Genomic DNA, 13,428 nt, shown 5'->3' on the forward strand with positions numbered 1-13,428 from the left:
GTCCTGGTCACTTTTCAAACTCACCTCCTAAGGGCACAGGAGCATGCAATTCCCAAATGTCAAAAGTCAAGCAGGCGAGGCAGAAGGCAGGCTTGGCTGAACAGGGATCTTCTCTTGGAAATAAGGTGGAAGTGGAAGGTATAAGTCCAGTGGAAACAAGGTCAAGTGACATGGGAAAAATAGAGAGATACTGCTTGCCACAATAGGGAGAAAATTCGTGCTGCCAAAGCTCAGCTGGAGATGAAGCTGGCCAGAAATATGGGGGACAATAAAACGAGTTTCTTCAAATACATTAATGGCAATAGGCAGTATAGAAATATAGAAGCTGGCCAGGTACATCAACACAGATGACAGACCAAGGGGGTCTCAGTGCCCTGAGCTGGAGGACCATGACTGTGAGAATGATCAACTCCCAGTCAACTCTGAATTTGTACAGGATCTGCTGGTCCAGTTGGATCCCTACAAACCTATGAAGCCTGATGGGATTCACCTGAGAATCCTCAAAGATCTGGCTGATGTCATTGCAAAGCCTCTCGATTATTTTTGTGTGGTCTTGGGAATCTGGAGAGGTCCCTACTGACTGGAATCTGGTGAACATTGTCCCAATTTTCAAGAAGGGCAAAAAAGAGGACTTCAGAAACTATAGGCACATAGTGTGACTCCTGGGATACCCTGTGCAGGGCCAGGCCATGATCCTGATGGGTCTCTTCCAAGTCAGTGTATTCTATGCCATAGGTTTTTTTCTTAATATGTAAAATCTAAAATGAGATCTTTATTCTCAAGCCAAGGAGATCCTTCAGGGATTTCAGTGCCTAATAGTAACTAATTAATTATATCACATGATTTTTCATGTGATTAGTAGTAGTAGTAGTAGTAGTAGTAGTAGTAGTAGTAGTAGTAGTAGTAGTAGTAGTATTTACTACTATTACTTGGCTGAAGAGTTAGTGGGATAACCTCGTCTGTATGCCACAGCACTAAACACCAGGAAATAGCTCCAATTTTGTCAAAACCTTTCTGTGTGATTTTATACAGTTCACTTATGCAGCTTCTTATTATTCAGGTCTTTCATTTCTGATTGTTTTGAATTCCTGAGATGATGTCTTTCCCTAAATATAATGTCTCTGTATAATGCATGATTCTAGATCAAAAGCAGGTTTGTTATGCTATGCTTAAATCTGGTTTCTCAATAAGGAACCTTTCCTATAGTTGTGAGGAGAAAGGACATTTCTTCATTCTTCCAGTGTGAGCTCCTGTTCCTTCATCATCACTTCCATTTTTCTCATGCTAAGTGCATAAATACACTATCCTTACAATCTCTCTGAGATTCTTTAATTCACACTGGTAGCTACCATTTTGTTCTGCCTGCAGTATTCTTGTCTTTGTATCCAATACAACATTCTCACTCCGCACAGGCCTAGAAAAATCTTCCTTCAACCTCTGCTACTTGAACAAAACTGAAGGCATAAGGTAGCAAATGATGAATAGACTCAAACTGGTCATTTATGTCCATTAAATTAAAACATTACAGATTAACATTATATGTTAATGGCTTGGACAGGGCACTTTCACTGGTACTTCAGAGTTCTTTTGAGTGGACAGGTATCTATCATCAGCTAAGAAACCTGGGAAAGCTGAGACAGCGAAGTGTATATAACCTTGTTTTTAGAGCCCAATTATACAGGAAAGCAAACAAAAAGCTAACTATAAGAAAATTAGCCATAGAAATCAACTTGTGTGAAAGCTAAAGAAGAAAGCTAAAGAAACTAAAGAAATATGTTTTCCCGGGCCATGTATTAAGTTCTCCAGTAACCCAGAAGCCATCAACTGAACATTAATAATTGATATTCCAGTCATAAGCTAAAAAGGACAATCTGAAAAAAAGTCTGTCTGATTAAAGGTTCTAATAATGCAGAGTGCATTTATTCACTTCTCAACTTTCAAGATAGTTCTTGTACCACTGTTGCCTTATTTAAAGCTTGAATTTGTTTAGCTTCAACTTTCTGACATTAAATCTAATTACATTTTCTATACATCATTAAATAGCGTTTTCTGACTAATATTCTTTGAGTGCTTGAAGACTGTCATCAAACCACCTGCAAACTTTTTTTAACAAGCAATTAAATCAGAATCTCTGGGTTTAGATCTCAGGGAAAAAAACCACACCACTTTGTCAATAATTTCTATGACTGCTTTTTTGCATTTTTAATTTTTGATAGCTATTTAGAATTGGAGGCGTCAGAAAAAAAAGGAGTGATCCCTTTTTGGTCATATACTGAAGTAAAGAATTTTTCATCCTGTGAAGTTATGTTCTTATTCCTCTTGGACCAACTGCTTAGATAAGAATGTTGCACAGGTAGCTTGTGTTCAGTTGATTTTCCTAATGACCACAAGTCTTCTGCAAGTCAATGTTTTCAGAGACAAGGTTACTGTAGAGAAAATATAGCTGGTAATTCATTAATTTTACATGCAATTGTATTGGGAGAAATATTGTTCCCCTGCAAACTGCTTACTAAATAACTCAGAGCACTGTTTAATTAATTTTTCCCCATTGCTGAACACCTGCATCATCTCCAAATCAAATGTGCGGTTTATTTTCTTTCATGTCATTGTTAAAAATAATTAATGAATGATAAAGAGCCAAGAATTGAGATCATCTAAAATGTCATGTCTTCATTTATGTTATACATTGACATTAAACTCCTAGTCATTTAGTAATTTTTAATCCACATAAGCAGTGCCATTTTAAATTCCATTTTATCTTTTGCTGAGATGCGATGTGTACCAGACCATGTACCTCGTGATAATGAAAGTGAATCCATCAAAACTGTTACTAGTACAAAAAATGAAAAAAAGCAATTTTGTCAAATACATTACCAAAATAGTTTTAAAGGATAATTTGGGAGTATTTTTCCTCATAAACTATGTTCACTGAGCTAATTTTCTTGACATTCTCTACTTATTTATTAATTTTTTCATTTTCAGGGTGTTCCTTATTTTGTTCAAGATCAGTATTCTGGTGATTCAATAACTAAGATGTATCTGTAAGCATTTTCAAACATTACGACATTAGCTGTCTTCCAACTCTAGAACTTTTTTAATGTCTTATGACTGACTGAAAATCAATAGCAAGGATTAATGTGATTATTTTGAGATATGAATTATCTTACCAGTAATAATGTAGTGAGACAAAATGTTACATGCAATCGTGGTAGATCACATAGGAAAACCTAGAGGGTTTTTTGTTTTGGGGGGTTTTGTTTGGCTAGTTGTGATGCCTTAGAATTTTTAGGATCTTTAGCGTTTTGTAGATTTTAATGTAGCTATGTAGTTTCTCACACTTTAGAATAGCAGTTGACACTTACCAAACGCTATTGTCATGGTTCATATATAATTTTCTAAGTTCTTTAAGCTTGTTTAAGGTTCTTTTCAAGGAAGGGCTCTAGCAAACCCATCCTATTTAAGAACATGTGTACCCTAGACCAGAACAACAAGATATCGTTGTAGCCAAGGTAAACTTGGAGGCCCAGAACCTTGGAGAAACTCCAAAGATAATGCGCGCAGGAAGGAGGAGGAGAAAGACGAGGAAGAAAGGGGTCTTGAGACCTCCAACTCAATTCCAAGGAGGAGTGGCAGGGGGGGGCAATTCCAGGGAGTATCTGAGGGTGAATAGTTCTCAGATTGGATGGATAATACTATAAAATTATAGAAACTCTGGACACAAGGGTGTGCCTTTGTATCCTGTAAACTAGAAGGTCTTCATTAAAAGAACTACTCTATATCTTGTCTGTACTAACATTACCTGGTGAGTTTTTCCTCCCATTTTAGGCATCAGATGGTTAGGTTTGTTTTGTTGTTTTTTTTTTTCTACAGAGTGAGTTCATTTCTTTCACAGGAACTGAAAAGAATACAATCTAAGATCACTTGTACCAAAACCCACATATATAACAAAACACAACAGTTGATACAGACATATAATGTGAATTACTTGCCTCATAATCAGTATATGTTCTACTATTGACTTCCATCAAGACAGGATTATACTCCTCTTCTCTGTACATTAAAGTTTTGATATGTGAGAAAATTTACTTCTCTTGAAACACGTTTGGGGTTTTTTTAGCACTTTTATGTATTCTTTGTTCTCCAACTTCTAAAATGATTTATGTGGGGAGTTGTGCAAGGCCTGGGAAAAAGCTGCATTCGTTTCATACTTAAATTGTTTCATAAAACCACTAATAGTAGTTATATTCAACTAGCTACCTGTAGCTGGCACTCACTTCAGTCATTATTTATTTGATCTAACACAGGTACTCTGACAAAAATCAATCAATAACTACCACTAAACCCAGTTCTATTTAATATTAAAAAAAAAAATTGGCTAGTAAGCTTCATACAGAATGGAATACTTTCTGAGATTGTTGCTAAACACAGAGAGAGAAAAAGAATAAATTAAAATAAACAGTTAATTAGCCACAACTCTCCAAAAATAAATTAAAAAAAAATAAAAAAAGAGAAGGTTGTTCTTCTAACATCTACCATTTCCTTAAAAACAGAAAAAAAAAGTATGAAACTACAAAAGAGCACAATATTTTTTGCATTTAGTGTCTATTTACTTGTAGGATCATGAAAAAACCCTGTATTTAGAGACTGAGTGGAGGGGTTTTAATGGAATTGAAGGTCACAACAGATAATTTAGTGGTTTTATCACCACTAGGAAGAGAGCTCAGAGTAATGTCAAAATGAAACAGCAGTACAAGTAGCAACAAAAGCAATTATAACATACATGATTTAGGGTTGTGTTCCTGTGCTACATTTCAATTCTGTTAAGTTAAACAGTCCTTGGGTAGTACTTGTTCCAAACCTAAAACTCCCTAAGATTAGTCTGACAAATCTAGAAAGAAATCAATTCATAAGTAAATGATAGCTTAAACAAAAAAAACTTAAAATTGTATAAAAATTGTATAATTGCATTACATTAATTCAAAGCCACATTTGTCATAAGAAAAAGTCTTCACAAATTCAACTAAAGTATAATCTTACTAGGGTCAATATAAATGTATATAATTATTTTCCCACTTTGAAATAATACTTTGCTTACAAAATCTGAGTATGACCAAATTTGAAAGTTTTACTTTAAGCAACATTAATTCTTATTGGTTTCTAAGTAATTTCCTTAAAATAGTGATCCAAAACTAATTTAGAAAAAATGAAAACTCAGTCTGTCCCTTCAACAGACTATAAATATGTCAGGATATTTGGAATCTGGATAGAGACAAGTTCCAAAACTTAGCAAATATATATATACATTTTCAGAGTTAATCATTACATAAACTTAACTATAGTCATGTGTAAATTCCATTATGGTAAATGAGATTAAAATGCATACTTATTATCTGTGTTGTGTATAATAGATTTTAATATTAATACTAAAGACAAAATATATACTTATATTCTTTCAAGTGAAACTTTAACTTCCTAATATAACAATAATCACTGAGTAAAATTATTTTGCTTCTCTTGAGTAACATTTCCTGTTTCTCTTGTCTAATTTAGAAGCTGTGATTCATGTTAATAATTCTGAAATTATGTGACTTTCTTGATTTTATTACAGAATAGAGTTGGCCCAGAGCAATCTCAGTTGTTTCTAGGGTATGAGTAGATTAAACCAACTAGTCTTTTGAACAAGACCTTTGAAGAGAAAGAAGATATTATTGGGGAGTGGAAAACAGTAAAACCAAGAGGAGGAGAGGGGAGGGGAGCAGAGCAGACTGGAGAGGAGGCTGAAAAAATTAAACTAATCTTGCCCATGAAGGAATACAATAAGATGTAAAATTATTTTGCCTAGAAGAGTTGTCTGGAGGTCATGGGTTTCTACTTATATTAAAACAAGAGCCATCTTAGATCAGATTGTTCTAGATCTTGCCCAGGTGAGTTTTAAACATGCCTATTGATGTACAAATAATCCAATGACCAATACCTGGTCACTCTTATTGTGATTCTTTTCTTGTATTGTACGGCCAGTCTTCACAAACGAAGATTTGGGAAAGATCTTTACCCTTCGAGCCTGCGCAGTGGATTTTTTAGGTGAGACACAGTGTGCGCTGAGCTGAGCCCACCCTTTAATCCTAAGGTTCCTCTGCCAGGGCCGAGAGAGCTTGGACAGTGGCAGTGAGGTCCTCAGGATTGGGCAGTGGCAGTGAGGTCCTCAGGACGTAGGTTTGTTTAGAGTGACCTTCTCTTAGATGATGGCCTTACATGGCTGACAAGCTCCATCTTCTTGGGGGAGTTTCCCTGACTGGGAATCGAACCCGGGCCGCAGTGGTGGGAGTACTGCATCCTAACCACTAGACCACCAGGGGTCCCCTTTCTTGTATTACATGGTTGGAATTTCAAGTCTCTCAACCTGTTTCTATTTTCTGTTTTCCCACAGTATGGACTTCCAGAAAGGGAAGTCCCTTCTATACCTTTGAATCAGACAGTTGTTAGTAGCAGTAAGGTCAACCATCAGTCTTTGTTTTTAAAGTTGAAAAAAGCCAACTTTTTCCATCTGTCCTTTTAAGTCATGTGCACCTATCCCTTTTCTGGATTTACTACCAGAAAGCCAGTATATCAATGTGTTTTGGGGAGCCCAAAATGGAACACAAATATTTAAGAGACATTAGGGGTATTTGATAGATGTGGAAGTTTAGCTGTTGTTCTTACATATTCTGTGATAATCCTTCCCAAATGGTTGTATTACACATACATAATCAAAAAATAATTATATAACCGATAAGACAAAGAGAAAAAAGATCAGAGGAAGGAGTTGGATATTGATGTCAAAAAACCTTGGAACGATTAACTGCTCAGAGACTTTTTTATCTTTAAGCAACAAGGTATTTGTTTATTCAACACTGGGAACAAGCTAGCTTACACTGGACAAACTTGTTCGAAGGTATCACACAAAATCAGAGTTTTTATACAGTTTTCAGACATGATTTTTATACAAAGTCATATGATTGCAACATCTATCTATACATATTGATGATAGGCGGAATCTAGGTAGAGTTTAGGGTGGTGCTTCTTTTGGCACTCAGTTTCAGGTCTACATCCAGCCTTCGACCTCAAATCCAGGGTCTTTTTCTCATCTTTCTTGCTCTGATCTCTCTACCTTTCTATTGTTCTTGCCCCAATTACTGAAGCTTGCAGAAAGCCTTGGCTCTAGGCCTGTTTCTCCTATTCAAATATCTACCTTATGCTAATTTATTACCCCTGGGCTTATTGTATACTGCTTCTAGTATTCTTCTATGTTTTTGGTTCAGTGAACAGAACAGAATGAGTCTTAGCAGCACAGGCAGAGTAGATGTTGTAGGGGGCTTTCTCGCCAGGCCCAGATATCCCAGTTAACTCTTTTAGGCCTGACCCTCGTTTCAATATGAAACAGATTATTTACTAAAGCATTTTAGCAAAATAAAGGAACAGAGGTGGAAGTTGATACAAAAGGAAAAGTCAACAGATGGCTATCTTCCAGATAAAGACAAAAATTTGGTAAATCTAAGCAAGAAAAAATTGGTAATGTTATGTAAAAATGTTCTTTCTAGTGTTTCAATCTTACTGATGTAAAATCAGTTTTATGAGCCTGTATCCAGTCAAGATATACAAAAAACCTTACAATATAGACATCTGAAGAGGGATTATCACAGTGTAATCTAAACTTAATTTTGAAATTTCCTTTACAGAAATGAAGAAATAACTACATTAGACTTCTTACATGAATATTTAAAAGATCAAAGATGTCTTATGCTCTGAAGATGTTCTCATTGTTTTCTACTCTTTCTATTGAGAGTTGAGGAACCCCAGACAAACAGATTCATCTAGATCACTAACATTTAATGATAACTAAAACTAGGTGAATGTCAACCTTAATGTGTGGCAGCAAAGGAAGAAAAGGTATTACTTGAATATTCTAGGTTTGTTCTTCCATCAAATGACTTATTTTTAACAGACTGATGAATAAACATTATTTTTTTCAATTTCTAAATATATCAATTTTATACAAAATGTCTTTGAACAACAAGGCAGGACAAGGAATTAACAACATTACCATTACTTATTCCCTTTCTTTTTCGTGCCTTGAATCTACAGCGGTCCTTCTCTGTCAGTCTTTCTCCTTTTCTGCTTCACATTTTTTAAAGAGCCACATATTGCCTATGTCAATAAATCTCTGCTGAAAGCTGCTATTTGGTCATGTGAGATTTTCCTGAGAGCAAAAGAACTTACAGAATTAATAAAACACATATACTAAGATTAAAAACTAACGACAGTTAGTTTAGTTTGCATCAATACCATGGAAGAAGTTTCAGCAGGGATGTTGATTTGGCCTATGAAGATGATGTGATCCCCTTACATCAAATTCTGTAACAAACAAAGAAGAAAATGTCTTCCCTCATCTAAGTGGTTTGTGGCAGTTGGATGCTTCTGGCAGTTTTTAAACATTAAATTTATGTCATAAGTAATAAATGGAATTTGACACTGGAAAGTTATGTTTAGACTCCAGCTCCTAGTACACTTTAATTCCATTAAAACTGCTCTCCCCAATAACCCTGGTGCACAGTTTGGGAGATGGGCCAGGAGTACTCTCAGTAGGGAGTTTACAAGAAGCCATACCTTTCTGGGGTCTGAGAGCTTAATGTCATATCTGTGGGCCAGTCTATGACAAAAGGCTGCAGTGTCAACGAATGGTCCCAGTGAATTTTTAGTTATTACTGCAACCACCTAACCTAAGTAGTCTGAAAAGATAATTTGTGAGGAACTTCATCAAACCAAACAAAAAAATAAAAAACCCAGTCCAATACCAAAGGAAAAGAGAAAAAAGCATTTTACACATTGAACAAAATTATCTAAAAAGATCATGTTAAGAGAAGCATAAAGAATGAGAGAATTGGTCCAAGTACCTTTTGTTTTCTACCAAGTCCAGTACCCCTTCAGACAGGTATTTGTTTTATGTAGTGAATCAGAATGGAGATCAACTTCTCACGTTTTATATAATTTGATGTATATATCTATATCTATATCATTGCTTGTCATAGTAATACCATATGCTCATATATATATACATATACATATATATATACACACATACATATATATATATATATGAACATATGGTATTACTATGACAAGATCTTTATTTTCTAACGTTTATCAAAGATAGTTAAAAATATATTTTCACAAGAAAGAAACCACAAGAAAAAAGGAAGAAAGATAGCTGAGAGACACAAAGGAAACAAAGGAAAGAAAAATCACCTCAGGAGAAGTACCATTATTTTCCTATATTTTGAATTGTACCTTATATTAAAATCATATAAATAGGATAAGGAAGTAGTTAAGAATGCAAAGTGTGAAGATACAGTAGATTAAAAAACAAATCCAAGAAGATATGTGGTAAGATTAAAGGCTTCTCTTCTAAAAATCCTCACAGGGAGTACAAATTATTTGCAGATACAACAAAGATAGGCCTGCATTAGGAAAGTTGGAGCATGTAGATGTGCAGAGAGGGAACTGTGCCTGGAGATGACTGCTAAAGAAGATGGGTTCGAGAGAGAGTATTCAATAACTCATTAGAATGCTCAGACTATTAAAAAGCCACCAGTAGAACTAATGTGAATTTTTCAGGGTCGCAGCACTCTGTGAAGGAGATGAGAAGGGCACAAATCCACAAATACTATTTAATTGAGAAATGAGAGTTTCTGCACTAACTACTATTGTTCTTAGCTGTGAGTGTCGATGAGGAAAAGAAGTATATATCCTTTTTTTCCTTACCCATAACTCAGAATGTGAGAGACTTTTCCATAACCACCGTATTGTCATTTTCAAATGAACTTCCTTATTGCCATTCTTCACTGGAAACATTGAAAAGTAATTTTTGCTGAAATTGGTAGACTATAAGGAAATAGCACATTTTCTGCCAGGACTGAAAATGGTTTAAGGGCATAAATAAAATCTATACAATTCTAGAGCAAAAGGGAATTTGATGGCAGAAAAAGTTACCTGTATTTTCATTAAGAATATTATAATCAAGAAAGACTCTTTTTAAAAATTGGAAGATTCTGCTTAAAGTTCAGTCTACTTTGGGGTAGAACTGACCATCCCTCTATTCATCAAAGAACACTGAAGACTTTAATTTCTAAAACTTATGTACAAAGTACAAAAAAACTTATGTATGTGAAACTGCTTGAGTAAAAATGGCTGTCTCTATTAATTTTTATCCCATTTCAAGTATTTTTACAGATATGAAGATTTTAGTTCTAGCTTTTCCCTTTGAATTATCGATCTTCAAAGTTTTTTCTGGAGTTCTTCACCAGATGTTTGCTTTACTTTGGTTTGGTTCAGTTCTTCTTGTTGTTTTGTTGGTTTTTTGTTTTTCTTTTTGGAGGGTTTTTTTGAGACAACAGACAATCATCTTTTACCAACCACCAAAGTTATGTCTGCTCTGCTACTCTCAGAAAAAAAGGCTTTTATGTCCTCCCTTATTCAAATATACCTGTCAGGAAACAAAAAGAAGGCAAATACAGAAACTTTCCTTTTTAGGAATAGCACATATATAGTGTAGTATAAAATGAAATCAAAAAAAGGTAGTGCCACCATGAATGTTTGTAGTCCCAGGTAGATAAAGACTATTTCTTCTTCAAGACTTTGCATATACAAGAAATCTGTGAGTTTTCTGTTTGTCTTCAAAACAATTCAGCCAAAAATTTAACATTTAAAATTTAAATAAAGTCAATAGGAACCATAACTTCCATGTCGAAGAATAAGGTAAAAAGACATTACCCACAAAAGCAAAGTTAAGAACACGTAAAAACATTAGTTCATGCCTTAGTTCTTGAAAACTTTAAAATGTCGCAGAAAGAAAAAACTTTAAGGTGTCACAGAAAGAAATGTAACACACTGTAAAATGAAACTAATGTCTAACTTGTCAAGAAGTAGTTTTCAAAAATTTATAAATGCCAACCAGGTAACATGTAATTGTAACTATTAACTTTCTGAAGCAACACTGAAAATATGTCCAATTTGTTGATGCAGTGCATGTTTTATTTTCATATTGCTGAGTTGATAGCAAGTAAGATGAGAACAGCTTGATATAAATATACAGTTTATTTAAATCCACTTATCAAAATTTTTCTTATCACAGTTAAATGATTTTTTTGGTCCCTTGATTATATTATTCAATATATTTTCAAACAGTGAAACATATGAAGCAAAAACTCATTGAAGAAAGCAAATAATTTTCGATGAATTCAGTTTCAACATGAAACATCAGTTTGATAGAATAAGACATACAGTGATATTGTATGAGATTTAATGTGTGCTTCATCCAGGGGTCTGGTGCCCACAGATTAGATTTTAAAATAGAACTCTCTCAGGAGTTTGTTGGATTGCTATGGTTATTCTATTTTTTATTCTTGGAACATAATTATATAAACTGCATTTATCTACTTTATCAACAATGTCCAGACCAGGTACTTGCAGCTATGTTGCTAAACTTCCGAAGGCCACTCAAAGTATATCTGTGAATCACTCTCTTCACATAGAGGTACAACCTTCAAAGTTTGTTCAGAGCACCAAACTGTAGTGCAAGATACTAGAACAAAAACCACCACCCATAGTCAACGATGAAGTATTGTATAGGTTGTTTGAGCAGCTGTATTTACAGCATTTTTGTATATTTGATTCTGATAGCAACATTTTCACTATTTTCAACAGCGGTCTATTTATTTGAAGGGAAGCAGACCTGTAGGCATCCATTATCAATTATCTGCCTCTACTCCTTTTTTTCTTTTCCTTTTTTTTTTTAATGAGAAGGCAAGAAAAAGAAAAAGAAAAAAAATCTGTGTTTTCCTCACAGTAGAAACTATTCTGCCTTCCAGTAGCTCCTTAGTGTTACAGTAATATGAATCTGTCAGAAAATTTCTGTTTACCTTTGTGTTTTCAATACACTCAAGTAAAATTCAAAACCAATTTCTGTTTGACTGAAAATAAGAAAATGCCACCTTGGTTCTGCAACATTTAGTTCATGTTTCTTTGCATCATCCAAATATTGTATACAATTTTTATTATAACAATTATCAATAAGTAGCATTGAAAAACAACAGTAAGATGGCTTATCATTGTAGATAATTGTATTTCAAAAGCTAGACTATCTGCTTAGGAGGAATTGAGAAAAAAAGTCATCCAATTTTCAATAAAGTAGATAGAGAGAAAACATATGAAAATACGATTGAATTGTAATTGCTTGTTTCTACTTGACTATGTTTGGAAATACAATTTTTCCCCAAATTTGTTTATAGATTCACACAGATTTGAGAATTCTAATTTTCAGCTTTAAGCACTTTTTAATAATGTAAACATCCACAGAAAGGTGAAATGAAGCAATGGTACCATGAGATGATGCAGCTAACATATATTGTAAGGGGTTTTGCTTGGTTTTGGTTGGTTTGGTTGGTTTTTGTTGGTTTGTTTGGGTTGTTTTCATTTGGTTGGTTGGTTTTTGATTTTTTGGTGGTTTTTTTTTTCCAGAGTATTATTCCAGTAGACTTTCAAATGTTCAGCTAATGCAATAGTCTCCACTACTCTGCTACAGAAGTGTTCAGAGGACCGGAGCACCTCTCCTGTGAAGAAAGTCTGAGAGAGTTGATGTTGCTCAGTCTGGAGGTGAGAAGGCTCTGGGGACACCTTATTGTAGTCTTTAAGTACTGAAAGGAGGCTTATAAGAAAAGTGGGCACAAGTTTTGTTGCACAGTGTGTTGTAATAGGGCAAAGGGTAAAGGTTTTAAACTAACAGAGGGTAAATATAGGTTACATATAAGGAAAAAAAATATTTTATGATGAGGGTGGTAAACACTGGGACTGTTTGACCAGGGTGGTTGTAGATACTTCATCTCTGGAAATATTCAAGGTCAGAGGGGTCTTTGAATAACCTGATCTAGTGGAAGGTGTCCCTATACATAGCAGGGAGGTTGGACTGGATAACCTCTAAAGGTCACTTTCAACCCAATTTATGATTCCTCGATACTCTTATTTTACTCTAACGGTCCAAGATATCAATGAAAATCTCTGAAGAGGCAATTTGTAAGAAAATAACTCAAAAATACCTATGTACAGACACAATCATACATATATGCATTACTTTTTCACTAGGAATAATTGCAGTTCAGGTATATGCTAAAAAAAAAAGGAAAAAACAAGCTAAAACCCAGAAAACACTGACTTGTGTAGACTTGTGGCAAGAGGTTTTATAATCTCAAGATTGTATTATACTAATTCTTAATTATATAAGGAATCTCTGATACATGTGACAGAGATTACCTTTAGTTTCTTTGCATCTTTTGTAAAATGGATTGGCAAAACTTCGTTGCATCCCTACGAAGAGATCCGATGTTTTATACTGCTGGT

General features: G+C 34.6%; 1 non-coding gene across 1 annotated transcript; it reads right to left on the reverse strand.

Moving 5' to 3' along the window:
- Positions 1-6,284: 6,284 nt before the first annotated feature.
- Positions 6,285-6,356, reverse strand: TRNAG-CCC. The gene has a single exon. It is a non-coding gene; the product is annotated as a tRNA-Gly (tRNA).
- Between the last annotated feature and the right edge of the window lie 7,072 nt (positions 6,357-13,428).

Source organism: Chiroxiphia lanceolata, chromosome 2 (assembly GCF_009829145.1).
Source record: "Chiroxiphia lanceolata isolate bChiLan1 chromosome 2, bChiLan1.pri, whole genome shotgun sequence".
In the NCBI taxonomy this organism is placed as follows: Eukaryota; Metazoa; Chordata; class Aves; order Passeriformes; family Pipridae; genus Chiroxiphia; species Chiroxiphia lanceolata.